Source organism: Buteo buteo, chromosome 2 (genome assembly GCF_964188355.1).
Source record: "Buteo buteo chromosome 2, bButBut1.hap1.1, whole genome shotgun sequence".
In the NCBI taxonomy this organism is placed as follows: Eukaryota; Metazoa; Chordata; class Aves; order Accipitriformes; family Accipitridae; genus Buteo; species Buteo buteo.
Genome location: NC_134172.1, coordinates 26,207,453 through 26,222,606, shown reverse-complemented (window position 1 = coordinate 26,222,606; position 15,154 = coordinate 26,207,453).

The following is a 15,154-nucleotide window of genomic DNA, read 5'->3' as shown; positions in this document are numbered from 1 at the left end:
CAGAATCAGAGGGAATCTTGGTAAAACGCCAGTGTAAATAAGATGCAAAAATTACGAAGTATCACAGGCCTAAACTGATGATACAACCTCTTGGAATAGCTAAGGAGCTCAGATACTGTGTGTTCTCAGGTGTCATAACTATCAGCAATACCACTTAATAATGAGACTATCCAACTCTATTTTATTTCCTTCAACAAAAAATACATATTCGAATGGAAGTCTCCTACATGAACCACGTAAGATTCCCTGAACCAGCTTGTAAAAACAAAATATTATCTGACATCAGTCAGATGTTTTCCTAGCACCAATACAATGACCATGCCACTTTATGTGTCTTAAGAGACCTACAAGTTTAATTGTAAATGTCTGTATTTGGTCAACTTAATACACTAAAGGAGTAGTCCTCCTGCTAATGGATATGCAACCTCTGATGCATGTGCCCAGCAATTCTGCTGTGACACTAGATCTGCTGTAGAAAACCTACCTGGCAGGATAACACCTCCAATTATAGTGAACATTAAGTGGATCAAGTGTGAAAATAAGGGACACTTCCATCTGAGAGGTGACGATGCCGAAGGTTTTATTTGACTGGGACATGCACCAGCTTTTACTGAACCTAGTGGGAGTTCTACGGCTGATTGTACTGATAGTAAGGCAAGGCCTCACTGCTTACCTGTCATAGCGCTTGTAAAACAAAATGATTTGCCTCCACTTCAGTGTCAGCTTGCACAAAGAATACGAGGTTGACTTAATGACTAGCTTACCTCTGCCTTCGCCACAGTCTGCTGTGCCAGCTCTGTCCCCTATCATCTGCTCTGCAGCTGCACTGAGCATCATTTTGCACTGCAGTTTCCCAGAGTGCTGCTTTGTTGGCATGGTTGCAGCAGGCAGGTGATTTAGGTAAAATGTGTAAAGTTCATAATTTCAGAGACCCATTGTAGGTACTGCTGAGGGAGGATTACGAAATTATATTAATTGCTGTTAGCAAGTGCAAGTCAACTCAAATTTCAGGTAGAGCTTGGGCTATTGTATTTAGATAGTCTGACTACATGTTATAAAAACATTTTTTAAGACCTCAGCCACTTTCACCTCAGGGATTTTTGAGGTATGTTATTTATGTTAGGACTACCTTGAACTGTGTTTTAGAAACAGACAAATGTTCTCTCCTTCAAAGCAGGGCACAACAAATGCCATTACAGAATAAATAGTGAGGCTTGGTGGTTAACAAGTAGGTGAGCTAGAGATGTAAGGAAAACATCTTATGATTTAAAGAGTTTGGTATGTGGGTTTTTTTTCCTTTTGAGAATCACTGGAGAAGCATGGTTGTATGAAAAATTATTAGATGGGGTGACTGATGAATATATAGAGAATCAAGATCCCATGTAACAGCTAAAATTTCTATTCTTTTGTATGTATTTTTTAATGAAAAAATGTACCGAAGCCTATGAAACAGCATGGGCACTGAGAATGAAAATAAAATGTTCCCACATACGGAGAAACAGTTACCCCCAAAATGCATTTTTTAACCCATATCTGCAGCTGTGAAGTTAGAGAAATTTATATTTACAATTACAACCAGTGTCCCACCAAAGGTCTGGTTTTTGTCACCACTCAGCATGCATTTTTTTTTCCTAAATTAAAGTAAGTTTTATTGAGTTTTGTTATAACAGATGACAGAAGAAATCAGACACTAAAACCTTCCACACACATATGTGATCCAGGTATTCACTTAATACATGCATAAAAGTGGGCTTGCAAACATGCTTCAGTCACACACAGTCAAGTTCAACACACAAAAGTGTTTTTCTTGTTTCAAAACACAAATATTTTTCTTCTGCTGAAAGAGAATGAAATAACTGATACAAAAGTTGTAAAGCACAGAGCTCTTGTGATACTACAGTAACATACCTCCTGGAGATGTGTGTCTTTGTTTTCTGAATCCCGGAGTTTTACAGCTTATAGTTTGACAAATTGTAAGCTCCACATATCTTTTTTTAGGCATATTTGAGTCTATTCCTTATAATTTAATTAATTAAGACAAATACTGTGATATTTGGTTGCTGCTTTGATGTAAATACTGTAGCTAGGACAAGGCAAGACTCTTTAGCTAAGAAGTTTTATGAGATGAATAATTTATTCTGGAGGCATAGTATATCAAGGAAGGTAATTTAAGTAAGCTTGCAAGTAATACAACTAATGAATTGACCCAGAAACATCAAATTGGCATTTGATATTTGAGGTATGCACAGAAGATTAATTTCTACCACAAATCAGTGAGTTGTATCTGATATATGCAGAGCTATTATAGTATACATTTCTTCATAACCTAAGTCACAATTGTCCAAGTTTATATAAAAGTTCAGAATATGATTCTCTTATGCCTATTGCATATGAAGGTATAAAAGCTAGTTATTTTCCTACTGCTCTGGTTTTTTATATGGTCAAGTATTATTCATGAAACTCCATTTAGAACATGGAAGAATTTACAAATTTAACAGAATGTCCATGTGTTTCAGCACATTACTAATTTACCAGTGAGAATATCAGTTTCTTTTCAAATTTATCCAGACTGTTAATCTGACAGATCTGCATCCCCAGTGTTTTTTTTAGAAATTCCAGAATTTCCAATGGTTTCTGAGAAGAGCTCCAGGCACCAGAACTGGCAGCACGATTACAAAATCTGAATAGGCTATAGCTTCCTAAAACACTAACTATTTTAATATCTTTGGGTGTTAAAATAGAAAATACTTGCATTATTCATATTTTAGCAAGTCTCAAAATGTATTATAAATGGATTTACTTTCATAATGAGAATTACTCCTAAATCATTGTAGCATGGTAGGGGCCACGCCTTTTTTAGCATTATTTATGGGGAAAAAAAGAGGCGTCATTCCCAGTAATCCTGTAAGAACTGTTAAGTACAATGAATTTCCTAGGCTTAACTTCGATACCTGCAGGGAAGTCTTCTGCCATCCCAAATAAAGAGTGCCCCAGACACAACAGAGCTGTGAGAAGTGTGTAGGACTTCCAAAGACAGCATACCTCGCTAACACCCTGGCAAAAGGATTTGTTACTGGACTGCTATGAAAACATGCTGGGAGCACTGCAAATGCAGACAGACCTGATGCACTGGGCCAGCGTGTCAGGAGGAGGGCATGCCTAAGGCCACCTTCCCACTGAGCCACTCGTTCTTCCTGCTTTACCCACAAACATGCTGTGCATCGGAGCCTGGTTAGGCAACACAGCTGTGACTGCGGAGGCTTTACAGCAGTTCTAATTGTTTACTTATTGAAAGAGATTTTTTTTTTTCTTTTTTCTTGTTTGCACTTTTGTGAAGACAGGACTGGCTGCTGCCTGGCCAAAGCACCAAGCACTGGCGCTGGCCGGCCTGTGTTCCTGCCTCACACTCCCTTGGTGTGACTGCAGCTTTTGTTGTCACCGAACTCGGACATGGTTTTTAAACAAATTGTTTTCTGCCTGCTGCTCTAAACCTAGCAGTTTAAAAACTAAGTTAAGAACAAGGGGTTTGTAGCACACCGCTTACTTCTTCTGTAAATGGAGATCTTGCTGTAAAAGGCTTCCCAGGGGCCCGTATTGCTATCCGGGGGACACTGCTGGGTAATAGCTGGGACCAAAATTCAGGGATATTTTATTTTATGGGACCAAAATTCGGGGATATTTTATCTTATGCTGCCACCTCCTGGCAAATGCCTCAATTACAAATAAAATGGTGAGTAAAACAGCTTTGCAGGGTGGCAGCACTGGGAACAAAGCCGGCCTCACGTAATGGCGGTTCCCGCCTGTCGCCCTTCCAGCTGTCGCCCTGGGCGGCGGCCTGTGTGGAGGGGCCGGTTTCCCCAACGGGTTTGCCTCTCTGGCGGTGTCGGGCAGCCGCATTTTATTCTAAATTTAGTGGCCGTAAAGAGCAAGGTGAAAACCCAGCCCCATGGTTTCTGGTCAGTGCATGCAGCTCTTAGTCAGTGAGGTGAAAATAGGTTCTTGGTGGATTTTGACACAGGCTCACATAAATGTGTGGGCTATTTCTGCAGGACAGTTTAACCTAGCAAGGTGATTACAAATGGGGCCCACCTTTTGTACTGGCACAAGGAAAAAGGAGAAATTAGAGAATCCTTAACGGCAGTGAGCCCGAGTGACTTCCCACTGCCTGACTGCCCCTGCAGCACGTAGGGGAGGTGTTACGAAAATTCCCTTCCCTAACTATTGTGTCAATCAGTCTTTATAGTGTGAAAGTCTATTAACTTTGTTAATATATACATCAGTTCACATTATGTACTGTAATCTAATGAGGTACTGGACGCTTTAGTATTCTTCATACTTCAGTAAAACAAAGTAAAGGACAATCTGGCCCTGGAAATAAGGACTTTGCTTCTTGGAAGCTTAGGGCTGTCCGTGAAGGATAAAGGATACACCTGGACAGCTAAGATAATGCCAGCATCCTAGCCCCTCTGACATGTCTTTGAAACCCTCTCAGTGTTGTCTGGTGTCATAGATAAGTAACTATAGCAAGACTGACTCCAGGGAAAGCTAGATCAATAGACAAGCAGCAAGAATGCTGCAAAAATATAGTTACTTTACAAAGTTTTACTATGATTACTGATCAGTAGTGTGTTAGTGATTAGTCAAATTGTGTTGTACTCGAGCAATTGAAGGGTATAAGAACCTTGTGTAAAGCCACATTCAGGGTGCCCCAGTTTGGCTGGGACATCTCATGTACATAAATAAATATTATCCTTGTAATTCTGTACTTTGTGTCCTAGCTTCTCTCCTCAGCTGACATGGGCCAGTTGTGAACTTTTGTGACAGAGGTGAGGAGGACCCCTCTGTGGCTGAGCGATGCTGGAAATGGCCAATCCATGATTATCCAGGGTCTATCTGTATCATTTTTCCCTGTGTTTGGCATATAGCTCAGTGTAAACAAAGTAAAGCACTTACCGGACCATTGACACAGGTAAAGTCAAAGGCTGGGAAGCTTGCTTTAGGGTAGGAGAAAGGCAGCTAGTCATTTGGGAAACTGCTCCTTTCACAGGCCCCAGTGAAAGGACCTTGGGTGCTTTTCCATTCATTTTACTCAGTGTTTGGAGGCATAATTTGCAACAATCCTGTAGGAGTGTGGCCAATGTTTAGCTGGGTTGTCATGAGCAGGGGTTGTACCTGTGACACTAAGACAGAAAAAAAAAGTTACTCTTGTAGAGAACTAAACAATATAGCTTAACTAGTAAACTCACATGCAGGAATTTAGGGGTGAAGGGAGAGAACAAAACAGTGCCAGAATCTGATTTATATTTGCTAAAGGAGTAGCCTCAATCATATTGGTCCAGAATATTGCATGACCTTGCGTTTGTTGTGTATTTCAGGAAATGGCAACATCTAAGGTCTGAAGTGGTTCCCCACAGGCTCTTCAGTTGCTGTGGAGCTGGAAGTGATGTGTGGTACTTGATGTTCATACAATGCCACAAATTTAGCTCTGTAAACACTGATGTCATATTGCTGGGGAACTTCACTGAAACATGCTGAGAATTTACGAACATGAGTAGACCTCACTGCACTCATTGCTGATTAAAACATTGTGGTGACTTTCATCAGTGATCTATGTAATGTGATCTGGGTGTTGTGAATTAATTTTTTTATCTTCAGTAGTGGATAGACAACAATTGATATATGTATGGATCTGCTACTAGAAGAAAATTAACAGGTTGTCTCCATGCACTTGAGGGGTTATCACTGAGCTGTAAAGGCTTTTTAGTCTGAACTCACTTACTTGGCTTAACAGTATGAAGATTCAGTGTCATGAGCATTATTTATAGCTGTTTGAATTGAACCCAGTGTGATACCATTTGGGAAAAAAAGACTTGTGGAAGAGTTGAATGAAGTCTTGGCGGTTTGTTTTTTCTTTTTTACAGATGGCCTCAGGTATTGCTTTGATGGGAGCATAGCTCCTGGCCTCTTCCCATCTCATGCTACAAGAGTTACTTGCAAAACAGTGAACAGAGACTGGAGAGTGAATCAGCTTATCCTGAAGTAAACACCTACTGGATAGTCACCTGGATTGGACCCTAATTTTGATCTTCATTAACTATAATCATATATAGATAGCTACATTTAGATTACTGTACTGGGCTGTGTTGATCTTCAGCTAAATTGTTTCCTAAATTGTTGATGTGACACTTGGAGAAAGAAGTGGCCTCTCAGTGTTCCTATTGGTGTTACTTACTGCAGTGCCTATTTGCTGTTCAGAATCTGCATGTTTGGTGTTAATTATTTCAAAATAAGGGATCAGATTTTAAATAGCGGTGTGGTTTTTTTTTAAGTAAGAATAAGTTGCTATTTAAAACACAGGAACATTGCCAGCAGTTAATCCTGAGAGGTCTGAATCCCATTCTGAAACCTATTTTGTTGCTTTTGAGATTTTTATCTTTTGAAGCTTATTTTGTGAGCATATTCAGCAACTAGGTTTTGTAGACTTCTTAAAAAAGCATGAAAAATCCCAGTTTCTCTAAACAGGACAAAGGTTTCATTCACTTCAGCAAGCGGCTTGCGTCACTAGCTGAGAAAGTGTGCAGAGATTTAGGACTTCCAACCTGATTTTTGGCACTAGGAGAGCGACGTCATTTCCTGAGTTGTGTGACTGTGCTGGAAAACTAAAAAACATGGGATTTTTAAACAACCAACTTTATTTAAAAGCCCAAGAAATGACACATTGTGCTGAAACTCAAATGGTAAATTCTACATTAAAAATTACTTCAAAACAGTGAAGAGGAACTCTGAAAAGGTATGCTTTTTACAGCTCAGGAAATTTTTAACTTAATGCCATAATAAGATTTTGTAATATAGATAATCTTTACCAAAAAAACCCAAAACCCAAACACATATCTTTGTAACCATGAAACAGAGGCATTGTGAACCAGAATCAGGTGTTGTGATATCCCACTTTTACTGACAAAAACTCCTTTAGAATGAGATTGCTGTGGAAAAACAGCTAGATGCTGTCCTTCCAGAACTCCTTCTTGAACTCGTATTTAGAAAGTATATATAAGGCATAGCTGGTGAGTGTTGAGGGAAAAACATTTATGGGAAATTCTGGGCGGCATTTTAGTTGCCATAATTTATACTGCTTCTCAGGACTGTGTGCATGAAGCTTAGTACTCTGAGACTCTAAGGTCATGCAGAATTGGGAAAGTTTAGCAAAAGATTCAATTCATGTTGGCTATTCCTTCTCCAGGGGCTGGTGGTTTTGTTTTATGTTTCTTATAAATGGTGCTCTGAAGCTTTAATGTAACTTAATTTGGCTCCATGGCAAGATCAAACATCCATATATTGTACTTTTGAGTTTGAAGTACAATTAACTTCTTAACAGTCTGAGTTACTACTAACTTGTAGGATTATTTTGAGCCATTTGTTTTAAATAATTGCTTGCCTTTTCTTATTTTGGGTAGAGGTTTTTTCTCTTTTTAATCTGTAGCTAATGTGAAAAAAAAAGCCTCAGTACATTCTTTCTTTATCATTCAACTTGGTTGCGTTGTATGTATTTTCTTTTTCCTCACCTCCAGATTAAGAACCATGCAAGAAGAGCAATAGGAAGGTATATACAGCTTCTGATCCCCATGGCAGTCAGATGATTGATACACATGAAGAACACATTGCTTCTCCAGCACGAATGATTTCTAGCTATTAGGTGTTCAGGAGGGGCTGTATTCAGACTGGTGCCTTCTCTGGCTTCAGAAAGAAGAAAATGAGTAGTGGTGGTGCAGAATCACATGGAAGAGCCACCTGGCATGCGTTGGAGTGGATGTCAAAATAGTAAGACGACAGCCATTGAGTGTTCTTAGGAGAGTGATCACAAGCAGGGCCTGAAGCAATTCCTGAAGATTAAAGGAGCTAGCAATCTATTCATTACCATCATCTTCTAACATTAGCCATGGGTCATCCTATGAGTTTCTTGAAAAACATTGGGGAAAATATTATGGGTGATATGAAAATTAAAAAGATTCTGGAAAGTTACCTAGAGTCCTTTCTTTATTCTCATAGTGTTAAAGGTTTTTCAAATGTGTGTTTCTCTAGGTTTGCTTTATTTACAACTCAGAGTTGGGCCACCACTGCAGTGAACGGCAACCTTCCAAAAATTTCTCAGTCTTATATACCTTTTTACCACCTATTATCCCAGTCCAAAGTCTTTGTAATTTTCCAGTTGATCTCAGTTCCCATGTCGTTATCATTCATCATCTTATCTCATCAATTCTCGTGTCCTGCGTTCTTCTGAAGTTAGTGGTTGTAGGCAGAAGGTCTCCGGTCACCACAATCACTTATCTTCTTACACATCAAAGATCACCTTTGAATTTCTGAAAATCACTCAGGCTATTCTATTAATTTATCTTGCTCTAAAGTTAATCACTTACTCTTATGTCTTAGATCTAAGATGTATGATCCTTCTTCTGTTGATTCAGCTTGACTGGGTTTTAAGCCAGCCATGGTGAGGGCTACACATGGGACAAATAAGCAGCTTATGCATATTGTTTTATAAGCACCTGCATTCTATTAATCACATCTAAAGCAATCTCTAATCATTAGTTATATGTCTGATATGCATAGTCTTAATAACAATGAGGCTTAAGGCCTAGTTCCCTTTACACATAGTAACAGTGATGTGGAGAAAAAAGAATACTGTTTTTTGCTTTCTTGAGTTGATATATAAAAGTCTTTGTGACATGTTGAACAGAGCACCACAAATATTTTCAAGCAGAGTAGAACTGGTAGGTGACGTACCTGCTTCATGAGGTCACCTGTGCACAGTGAAAACCAAATGTTTTTTTAAAGACAACCATTTCTAGATATGTCTTAGTCCTCCTATGGAGCATAAAGTAAGTAAGAGGTAGCATTGAGTTTCTCTAGACATCTTTCAAAGAGAACAACTGACAACTGCTATCCCTGGTTGTGTGACTGGTATTTTAAACTTATCTAATGAGCACATTGAAAGAAATTTTACAGGTATCAAGGAGAAACTGCCTTCTATTGATTGTACGGAAAGAGATGTGGATAGACTTATTCTTGACTATCTGCAAGTTCTTTTTCTTTCATCCAGAAACTTCAATGATAAAATGGTTTGTCTCATACAGCCAGAAATCTACATTAAACATATAACAATAAATTCTTATATTTTGTGTACAAGTACAGCTGGATCAATAAACTTGAAAAGCTTGATTATAACTGAAATTTATAGAAATGGCATCTTGCTCTAAGTAAAAGGAGATTTGAAGCTAAACTGAAACCATAACATGTTGATTAATCAGATATAGCTATTATTCGTGGGTAGACAGCCTATTGTGCAAGAATTCCTTGACCAGATTTTGTAATTAAAAAACATTTTAAAGGGGGACTTTTCTATATGGCTTTGAAAAAGTTTTAAATTTTTTTTTTCCCTAAATAAACAGCTGTATGAAAATGTTCTGATGTTAGTACTGGAATTCCCTGCAGTGACCATGAGAAAGTTCTGATGCTTGACCTGTCAAATGTGAAGGTAGTGGGCCTCTGGAGATGTATTGATGTGCTTCTGCTGAGGATTTGAATAGAATCAGTGATGGCACAGGCTGTAATGAGGGACTGAAAGAGGTGTAAGAAAGGCGGGTCTGTTGTCCCAGTGTCTTGGAGGCAGTTTCATTAAAGGCTACAGAAGTCTTTGTGGGAGATCAGACTAGTTTGTTAAATAATTTAAGAAGGTCCCTGTCACAAAAAAAAAAAATAACATGATGCCCCTGAAGTATAAAAAAGGGTGATTTTGTTTTTTCAGATGCATTTTTTTACTACTGCTAAATTGCAAGATCTTCAAATACATACATATATGCACTTGTCTTCTGATCACACAACTGATCTTTTTGCTTAGTCTTGGTAAAAATAAGTTTCTATTGCTTTGTTTCCTCCTCCTTTTTAGGCTACAGTGTGTAGTCTAAGAACACCTATCTTTGGTCAGAAATCTAGGCAAATGTAATACAGTAACTTGTTGTATGCAGGTTTTTCAATTTACTTTTGTTATTGAATATTCAATCTTTTTAGATGTAATTTTAATTTCTAGTTAACAAGAAAAGCATTGTTCTTTGTTAGCTTTCTTCCACAGTTGTGTTTTTCTTACTATTTCCTCTTGTTAGAAATGCCTGGGCAGGAGAAGGTGCCAGGAAGGCTCAATCCTGACTCCTGTAAAGGAGAAATGTTGAGGCAGGTTGTATTTGTCTCTTAGCAAGAACTTCAGTTTCATTTTTGTCTTAACTTTGGTTCAAAAGCTGTTATGATTAAAAGGTTGACCCTTCTTTACAGCAGGAAATCAGAGTGCAAAAATAGGTTTTTTATTGTGTAGCTGTTACTATTTAAAAGGGACTGGTGATATAAGAGAAAATGGATCCACACCCCTCAGGAATGAACAGAATTACCTGCTTTTAAAATCTAAGGTAATCTGTATTTGCAGTTGGTGCATAATTAAGTTAAGAAGATCCTCCAGTAGTTTAAAGAGACTGGTTTTATTTCTCTTAGTGTTGTTTTCCAGTAACTAAAAAAGTGGAGATCCTAGAGACCTATGGTGATGGCATGAAGACTTTTTGTCCATTTCAAAATTTGTTTTTATGCAATGCCTTTTTTTTTTTCCTTATGGTCAACACATTAAAGTTACAAAGAAAAGTTTGCACTTTACTGTCCTGGTTTCAGCTGGGATAGAATTAACTGTCTTCCTAGTAGCTGGTACAGTGCTATGTTTTGAGTTCAGTATGTGAAGAATGCTGATAACACTGATGTTTTCAGTTGTTGCTCAGTAGTGTTTAGACTATAGTCAAGGATTTTTCAGCTTCTCATGCCCAGCCAGGGCACCTGACCCAAACTGGCCAACAGTGTATTCCATACCATGTGACGTCCCATCTAGTTTAGGAACTAGGAAGGGGGGGGGGCAGGGTTTTTGGCCGCTCGGGGACGGGCTGGGTGTCGGTCGGCGGGTGGTGAGCAATTGCCCTGCGCATCATTTGTACATTTCAATCCTTTTATTACTACTGCTGTCATTTTGTTAGTGTTATCATTATCATTATTAGTTTCCTCTTTTCTGTTCTATCAAACCGTTCTTATCTCAACCCAGGAGTTTTACTTCTTTTCCTGATTTTCTCCCCCATCCCACTGGGTGGGGGGGGAGTGAGTGAGCGGCTGCGTGGTGCTTAGTTGCTGGCTGGGGTTAAACCACGACATTTACAAAGAAAAGGTGCACTTTTAAGACAGTGTGAAATAGTAAGAGCAATAGCTCTAGTAACGACTGTAGATCAATGCTTGAAAACAAATACTCCAAAATGTCAAGCTGCATATGTATTCCTTGGCTCTGAGAGAAACTGCAGTAAATGCTGCTTTTATAGAGAGTTTCTCTGACTGCCAACGGAAGAACGGTAACACATTTATAGGGAGTAAAAGTTGGAATGAAACATGCCAGAGTAGAATAGCAATTACTTCCTTTTTACCAATGGGAGAGAATTAATATAATAAATCATTAGGACAATAATTGGAGATATGTTTGAAAGATGGCTTAGTTATTAGAAGTTATAATTTAATTAAATTATAAATTACAAATAATGAAAAATTTGTATATAATTCACCCCAACCCAAAATTTTCATTAACAAATATGTATTTTCTTCCTTTTTAAGTAACAAAGAAGATAAACCAAAAATTCATCACGTCTTTTTTATTAGTGCGTATGTGAAAGCAGAAATTTTATGAAGGCAAAGTAAAGCAATTGTAGCTCTTAAATGGAAAACTGACCGACCACTGGCTACTACAAATGGCAAAGCTCATTGTTTTTTAAGGTTAGCTGTAGATTAAAGTGTGGAATCCTTTGGGAAATAATTAATGTGATATTATATTCCAACTAATTATTGTACATATGAAATTTGAAGTTCACAGTATATTTCAAAGTAGTCATGACATTTCTTGGCAAGAAAAGATCACCCATTAGATGCTTTTGATTATAAAGTCAAAATACATATCTCTGTAGATGCTCATATATCCTGCCTCATTTTGTCATCTGAATGCTATTCAGGCAATCCTGGTAATATGACTGTGTTTTGAGACTGTCTGTGAATGAAGTTGAGATGTTGATAAAATGGAGAGTTCATTGTAGGACCACTGAGAGGTTCTGGGAGCTGGAGCACCTGACAAATGAGGAGATGCTAGGGGAACTGCATTTGTTTAGCCTGGAGAAGGAAAGGCAGAATGGTGGGGAACCTAACTAATAGCAGTCTTCTACTCCCTAAACAGGGGTCACAGGAAGATGGAGCCAGACTCTTCCTCTGAGGTGAAAGGACAGAAGCCAACAAGAGAATTTCTGATTAGGTATGAAGAATGAGAATGGCTAAGCACTGCAAGAAACTGCTGGTATTATCACCCTTGTAGGTTTTCAGTATCTGACGAGGCAGGGCCTTATGCAACCCTATCTAACTTTGAAATTAGCATGCTATAAGCAAGAGGTTGAATAAGATGACCTCTAAAGATCTTTTCCAAACAAAATTATTCTTTGATTGTAATGTCTTTTAATTGAATTTTGTAAGATACAGAAAAATGTGTGTCTTGTCAGTGTGACCATTGATGTTAGCTTAATAGGGAATGTAAAAAACTTTGTAATAGTATGTGAAATGAACGTAAGAAACATTGGTTGTTTTGTCATTGTGCAGCTTTTTTTTTAAAATACTTTCTGGATAAGGTATGTTTCTTAAATTAAAGTATCTTCAGAAAAGCAGAATTATGTTTTCAGTGTTCCCATTCTTGATTCTTATCTTTCCCTGCAAAATTGATAGGATTCTTAATAGTAAAGCTTTTTAGTTCTTCTTTCTAGTAAAGTTTTCTCAGTTTCTATCAGAGGTAGTAAATGGTAGATGCTAACTGCCAGATGGTTTCTCTTCTTCTACTATATTTTATTATCATAGAACTTTCTTAATGAAAAAACCCACCTCCTCTGAAGAATAAAAATTATTCTGAAAAGCAAACATCTTCCCTTACTTTCCTCTCTACCCTATGTGACTATAGACAGCACAGATATAAACTCTTCAATATTACTAGGATGACAGCTATTTTAAGGACTGAAACAAAGAATGGCAGTATGTTGCTGGGACACCCGAGGGAAAAATGCTGTGGTATGAGAGAAGGAGGTGACAGAGTAGGAATTGTATGGTTTTTAAAGAAGCCACAACATATATCATGAGAAGGATCTATTTAGACCTAGAATGTTAAGCCCACTTTGTTTCAGAATCATGGAGAAGGATTAAAAACAATAAAAATCCTCTTCTTTTATTGCAGAATACTTTGTCTATATTACAGCCAGGAAGGCCAAAATCAGCCAGCCAGAGCTGGTAAATGGCAGTGTTCCTTTTCTACTGAGAATAAATTTCAAGAGGGAAATAACTTTCTATCATGGTTTCTGAAGCAAAGGGATTTGAAGAAAACGTCTGTACTTCAAGATAATTCAGAGCAAAAGCCTACACATGATGAGCAGGTGCTATGTTTCATCTATGCATTATACACTTTTAAAAATAATTCCTTTCTTATAGAAAACAGCTTGAGAAGATTTGGGTATAGCACTGACTTTTTCTGGAGTTGTAAAGGAAGTTCATCAGCCAGACTTTTGTCAGCTCCATGTACTATTTGACAGATGTGTTTCTTACTGTGAAAGATAAGTAAGCAAATACTCTCTCAGGAGAACTGTGGCATAATTGGCTTGCAAGACAGAAATTCTTACTAGATTATAAGAGTTGCCAAACTGCTCGGTATGTTCTAGACCTTTACTAGCAGACATGTTGGAAGTTTGAGGGTCCTTCTATATAAAAATCTATATAGAAGTTGTCAATAAAAATAGAGTTCTTCCCAGCCTGTTGAGCCAAAAGCTAAAAAATACAGATGGTTTTTTGCAGCTGTTTCACTGAGGAGGTTCCGTGAACTTTCTTATGTATCTTCGTACTCCTTGTGCATATATGCCACTTCTAAACAAAGAAAACCACATTGTTAGTTATGGGAAAAAGATGGTGTTGCAGAAAAGGTATCTCCAGGTCCTCAAGAGCAGATGAGGTAAAGCAAATTACCCATGTCACATGGAATATAAGTTCCCAGTGGATGGGTTTTTCAAGAATTATGTACAGGAGTCACCATCCCTGGAGGTGTTAAAAAAATGCATAGATGTGGCACTTCAGGACATGGTTTAGTGGGCACAGTGGTGTTGGTTTGACGGTTGGACTCGATGATCTTAAAGGTCTTTTCCAACCTGAACAATTCTGTGATTCTATATGAATATGTTGAAATATGAACTACATAGTTTCTGGAAAAAGACCTAACATACAAGGTACCCATTTGGTCTAGATCAGCCATTGTGTCTTTTACTGAAAAAACTTTTGGAGCTGGAATTGAGAGAAAGATAAGAGCTGGCACAGAGATCCCGAAGTGGTAGGTGCATTAGAATTTGTAGTCTGTATGAACTTCTAGAAGTTCCCTTAGAAAGAAATTTCTCTCAACAGAAATAAGAATCCTGCTTTTTCCTCTGTGGCAGAATATAGACATTATAAACATGTTGATAAATTTAGACGTGAGGGTGACCTCAATATCCTACCAGAGTTTTATGCATTTTGTGGGAGGCTGCTGAAGACAGAAAGACTTGTTATAGTTTGGTTGCTTCTGTCAACCGGATGTCCTAGCTTTCAGTGTACTTTAGACATTGACCTGGGTTCATCTTGGGACTTATTCCTATTTGTAGATGTTTCAGTATTTACTAAGCTTCTTACATTCCTTATGCTCTGGGAGCCCCGTAACAGAGGTAATTAAAAAGACAATCTATCTTATGACGATGTCAATGACTTGACTTTGTTACAGTGCATAGTGGGAGGTCATGTCTGAGCTGATCATGAATAGATACTATACAATTGTTTTAAGGCTGCAGAGACTCTCAGTACAGAGCATGTTCTTCATAGTAAGTGGTTTTCTTAATAGATGATGCCAGTAAATTATGCTAGAAGCACTGTCCACAGGTGAATATGATTAGTAAAACTATCAAAGATCAGACAAACCTGTTAATTGATAGTCTGCTCTTTATGAACATAGAGATGAAGTACTGAACAGGCCCTATTCTAGCTAGTGCTGTAC